This window comes from Meriones unguiculatus, chromosome 17, assembly GCF_030254825.1.
Source record: "Meriones unguiculatus strain TT.TT164.6M chromosome 17, Bangor_MerUng_6.1, whole genome shotgun sequence".
Classification (NCBI taxonomy): domain Eukaryota; kingdom Metazoa; phylum Chordata; class Mammalia; order Rodentia; family Muridae; genus Meriones; species Meriones unguiculatus.
In genome coordinates, this window is record NC_083364.1 from 62,420,950 (window position 1) to 62,426,979 (window position 6,030).

At 39.2% G+C, this 6,030-nt stretch overlaps 1 non-coding gene across 1 annotated transcript; it reads right to left on the reverse strand.

The window, feature by feature from the left end:
- Window positions 1-1,264: 1,264 nt before the first annotated feature.
- On the reverse strand, window positions 1,265-1,396 carry LOC132648848 (small nucleolar RNA SNORA17). The gene has a single exon (XR_009587248.1). It is a non-coding gene; the product is annotated as a small nucleolar RNA SNORA17 (small nucleolar RNA).
- Between the last annotated feature and the right edge of the window lie 4,634 nt (window positions 1,397-6,030).

Genomic DNA, 6,030 nt, shown 5'->3' on the forward strand with positions numbered 1-6,030 from the left:
AGAAGAGGAAAAAGCAGTGCTATTTAAGATCAGACCCTGATAATTAGACTTAGACCCTTTTTCACTAGAAAGACCACACCTCCAAGAATCTCTATGCAGCACAAGCCTGTCTTGAAAGTTTAAAAGTTAAAAAAAAAAAAGTGGTTGTTATGGATACACAGTGAGTTGAGGTTGAGGTGAATAAGGTCAAAAGAGGGTATATGGAACTCTCCAAGAACTAATACAATTTTTTCATTTCTTTAAATTAAAAGAGTTCCTAGAAGCAAAACAAAACAACAATCACAAAAACTAACCAAACAAAAGATATCACGAGGTAACAGTCATTTTTAGTATACAGAGTATATAGAGTAACATTCATACAAATGCCCCTTAAAAATTAAAACAGAAGTAGAGCTTCAAAAATGTATAGATTATTGGAATTAAGAGGTTTTTTTTCTGTGTTCATTCCAGCTTCCAAATAATGAGATGGAGACCTGATAGATTTATTAATAAGCTGCCCAAGTGAGATGCAGAGCCTGATTTCCTGAGTCCTGCAGCAGGTGAGGGACAGGGACAGCTCTCTAGCCTTCCATAGGTAGCAGGAAGTAAGGGATGGGCAGGTCATCTTTTCCTTGCCCTGGCTGCCACACAGGAGATGAGTTGTATGGCCAGCTTTTCCAAGTTCATATCCTTGAAGCTGGCTCACTCACAGCTCATGCAATGTTTGGGGGCTGCTTTCCCAAGTACTGCATCTGGCTAAGGGCAGAGTCAGCTCTTCTGCTTTCATGCCCTCAGGCCAACTCTCTCAGCATGCCCAGGTGAGGGGTGGGGCCAATTCAACATGTCCTGGGTGGTATCCAGACTAAGAATTTCTATCTAGCCTTTGATGGTAACACAACCCTGCTGCTGCAGGACCAAGGACCCAGACATGGTCCCAGTGACAGGCCGGAATTTCACCATAGTCCAGGTAGCACCACTACCTTCTTATATCATGCTATTTCTTACTAGTCTTCAGTTCTGCCACCCTTCATTGTGCTCATATCCTTTTGTTTCTGTTTCTGTTCTTTTTTTTTTTTTTTTTTTTTTAACCACTTACTTGGTCTTCTGGCAGACTAGGGTCTCTAGGGTCTCTGAGTGTCTTTGATCATCTCAGGAGCAGCACTATGCCCGGCTTATACATTACAACACTGGGCAGGAGTCAACTTGGGCATGGTCTGCTCTCCCCATCCCCCAAGGCCTACAAGGGCCCGGACTGGTGGTTTTCTCAGACTTGCTTTTTACAGGGAATATTAGGCTGCTCACCATTCAGCTGTTGGCAGGTCAGAACACTGAGCATAGACAAAGCCTCTCTGCTCTTGGCCCCCTACTGACACACAAGTGTCACAGCAGCCACATCCCCAATGTCTCCAGGAGCAGGTTGCTTCTTGTACTTAAACTTCTCTCTGTTAAACTACAGACTGACCTCTGGGAAATGCTATTTACATCCTGCGCAGATGTTTGTGCTATCAAAGTGACAATTTGGCAGGAAGCAGAAACAAGACTAAGTTGTTTTTGTTTACTCTGACAGTTCTTTTCTCCTTCCCTTTTCTCCGCTCTGCTTTCTTTCCGCACCCCATTCAGGGTGTATTTGCTATGACAGCATTTATGTAGAATATTATGAATGAACCACAGTAGTAAATGATAGTTGTACACAAAACATTTTTTTTCCATGATAGAGCTAGTTTGCCTTCCTTAGACTTCTTTTTCTCTGCTACCATTACCTAGGAGATGATAAGGTCATCATTTGTTGTTGGGGCTGGATAAGAAAAGCCATATCATATTGGAATGATTTCTGCATGTGTTACATAACATAACCTAGTTTATTTTGACAAAAATATAGGAAAGCACATTTTTATTTTTATATTACCTTGTTAGAAAGATCTTTGGTTGCTGTGGAGATGGCTCAGCAAATGTTCCAGATTGTTTTTGTCAACTTGACACAACCCAGACATATTTGGTAAGGGGTAATTCAACTGAAGAATTACCTCTTATTGACGTTTTGCCTCTAGGCTCCTTCCCTGTTTGAGTTCCTACCTTGGATGCCTTCATGATGGATTGTTATATGGATTTGTAAGTTGAACCAAGTCTTTCCTCCCCAGGTTGCTTTTGATAATGATGTTTTTCATGGTAATAGAAATAAAACTAGGTCAGCAAGCAAAAGCATTTGTAGCACAAACATGTGGACCTATGTTCAATTATCCAGCACCCATGTAAAAAAGATGAGCCAGTGACTCCAAAGCTGTGGGAGTGGAGATGAAAATATCACAGTGGCTTGGCTGATGATTGAATGAAAGTCTCAATATCATGGAAATAAGAAAGAAAAAAATTACACAGCAGGATATCTGACCTCCTGTTCTCTACATGTGTACAGGGGCAAGTGCCCTTCTCCACACACATACACACATGCACACACATGCTTATGCTATCTCTGAAAGAGTAGTATATTTTTAAAAAATTTTAAGATTGATAAAATATATTTTCAACTTCTGTTTCTTGTTTCCTGTCTGAGAAAAAAATCAGATATAAATATTAAAGGGTCTAAATAGTTCAGGGTTGAGCCATTTTTATGGACTCTTATATTGGCAAACTCTTTTTCTTTAACTTAGAAGTCTAGTGTTGGTGTGGGATCAACTCTACTGTGCCCATATCTTTCCACATTGGGACTCTTATATGAGCATAAAACCATCCAGTGTTAATTGGAGAAGACAGTCTGGGTACCGATAATCATTCCGGCATCATGAAGAAACTAACTCACAGTCACGGATATTAGTATGTTAATGAATTGAATAACAAATTTTGAAGGTCTTTAGAACATATATTAAATCAGTATTGCATAATCTGTATTAACTGTCTCCTTCCCAGGTTTAAATCTTCTGCTTTGCCTTTCTTTTGTGAGAATCTTGGAATATGATGATTTTAATTTTTGTATCACATTGAATTGTCCACTGTGGTGCTTGTTAACAATCATTTAAATAGAATATTAATCATACAAGTTTGAGTTGTATTTCTGATTAGGTTAGCTTTTTTGGATAATCAGGCATTTTCTTTTCTCTTTGATTAAGAGGATTAATAGCTTAAACTTAATTGGTAGTTTAAAAAATTCATCCTTGAAAGATTTCTCTGAAGTGACACATCTGTTTTTCTTCCTTAATGGCACTTTTCTATTTTACCCCTTAACAGACTCCTACTGTTCATTTATTCCTCCCACTGGGTCCTACATCTTTTCCCATATTAATATCGAATATTTATTTTTGCTCTAGAGACTCAGTCTATATCTAGTGTCTACTGTCCTACTTTTTTCAGTAATTCTCATTCTATCATGTTAAAGTGTTTATTTTTCTTCACTTTTTGAAGGTTATAATTGAAATAGAAATTACATTACTTATCTCTCCCTTTCCTTCCTCTATACCCTCCCAACCACCCTGTGGAACCAACTACCACAGGAACCTTTCCTGTGTCTCTGCCACTCTTGAGAACTGAAAGCTGAAAGCCCTTTTTTTTATTACTATCTTCACGTACATATATAGGAAAATGCAAATATGCATAAATACAAACTGCTGAGTTCATTTGATTGTTAGTGTGTATACATTTTCTAGGCTGAGAACTCTAAAATTGACAACCAATAAAGGATACGATACCTTAGGGAGGTTACATCTCCTTCTCTCAGCAGATATTAGTCATCTTTAGCTCTTTGTCTAGGGGCTGGACACTGCAAACAGTTTTCCTCTTCCATGTTAACAAGTCCGTTGATATTGTCATTGTTCTGGTCTTATTTGTGCAGTCTCATCTGGGAGAGATGGTTTCACAGCACACTTCCTGATATTTTGGCTCTAACATCTTTCCACTCCTTCTTCCGAGATGCAGGAGCTGTGGTTCAGTTGTATCTGTTGGGGATGGCTTCCCCATGATATGTTAATCTCCCCATTCTGTACAGTTTTTATCTCCATTAAAAAAACAAAAATAAAAATAATAGAAGCTTCTTTGATGAGTAATAGCGGTTGTGCTTGTCTGAGTATAAGGATACGGTTGAGAATGTAGTAAGAAATTCTGCTAGTCTGGAACGTGGTGGTGGTAGATTCTTTCCTGAGGTCTAGCTCCAGAAATCTGGCTAGGTTTCCAGTACCAAGCTTCATTTTCCTCCTGTTGAGTGGGCCTGAAGTCCAATTAGAGAGTTGTTGTCATCAAAGGACACAGATTGTACCTTTATGTGTATCTTACCCTACTGCTAATTATCATGGATCACAACAGTTGCAGCTGGGTAGAACTGCTCAGTTACATCTTTTCCTTGGCAGCCTACGTCATAGTTTTCTGGGACTATGGATGCTAGACCACAGGAAATAGGCTTTTAGATAAAATCCAGCTCAAATTCTCTGCTTTTGTTTAGAAATGTGCTCAACTTCAACTCCCCAGGGACAACTAAGGGCTATACTTATAATCTATATTGTTTTGAAAGCCACTTGGACTACCTTAACCAAATATTTGAAAGGAGCTTTATCATGTCTGTTAGTAGGGGTCTGATAGTCTCTGGTTCTTGTGCAGCATTGGCAGCCCAAGTTATTTAACTTCCTTTAAACACACACACACAATCACACACACACACACCCTTGTTTATGTGTATATGCAATACACTGTAATGTATATATATTGAATATATCATCTAATTGCCCATAGGCAGACAGTTATATGCATTGCTCAGGATTAATTTTAGGTCAATGTAATAATAATATCAGTATTTGGAGCTTTAGTTCACAATCTGGTATTATTTCTCCCTGTTCTCTCCTTTTTCTTTTTCTATTGATCTCCATCCCTCCTCAACAAATTAGATCCCCATCCTTTTATTTTATTTTATACTTTCTATCACCTGTATCCTGGTATATCCCTCCCAAGACTGGTCCACCATAATCCCTTCCAAAACTTCTGTGATTGCCCATATTCTGTGCCTATGTCTGAGGATTTGGAGCTACAAAATATAGATGGGAGAGAACATATCACATTTTCCCCCTGAGTCTGGATTACCTGACTCATTATAACATTTCTATGTTTATCCATTTACCTGAAGATTTTATAATTTATTATTTTCTTCACAGTCAAATAATACTATGCTGTGTATATATAATATATTTTAATTTTCCATTTATATGATGGGAGACATTTGTTTCCATTTCTTGCCTATTGTGAATATGGTGACAATGAACATCACTGAGCAAGCATCTGTGCTGTAGAATGTCAAGTCGTTGGGGAATATGTGCAGGAGTGGTATGGCATGGTCATATGATAGATTTATTTTTCATGATTGTTTATTATGGATTCCAGAGTGGGCTGGACCAGTTTGCATTCCCACCAACAGTGAATGAGAGTTTCTTTTCCTATGCAACTTAAACAACATTTGCTGTCATTTGCATGGTTTCTAGCCTTCTGACTAGGAACCTGCCACAGAGGGCCCCTGAAAGGCTCTGCCCTGCAGACTATGAAAGCAGATGCTAAGACTTATAGCCAACTGTTGGGCAATGTGCATGGAATCTTTTGTAAGAAGTGGGAAATAGTAAGATCTGGAGAGGACAGGAACTCCACAAGGAGAGCAACAGAACCAGAAAATTTGAACACAGGGGTCTTCCCAGAGACTCAAACTCCAGCCAAGTACCAGGCATGGAGATAACTTAGAATCCCTAAACTGATGTAGCCCATGGCAGTTTAGTGTCCAAGTGGGTTACATAGTAATGGGAAGAGGAACTGCCTCTGACATAATCTGATAGGCCTGCTCTTTGATCACTTCCCCCTGAGGGGGGAGCAGCCTTACCAGGCCACCGAAGATGACAATGCAGCCATTCCTGATGAGATCTGATAGACTAAGATCAGAAGGAAGGAGAGGAGGATGTCCCCTATCAGTGGACTTGGGGAGGGGCATACATGAAGAAGGAGGAGTGACGATGGGATCGGGAGAGGAGGAGGGAGATGCTTGTGGGGAATTACAAAGTGAATAAAGTGTAATTAATAAAAAAAAAAGAAAAAGAA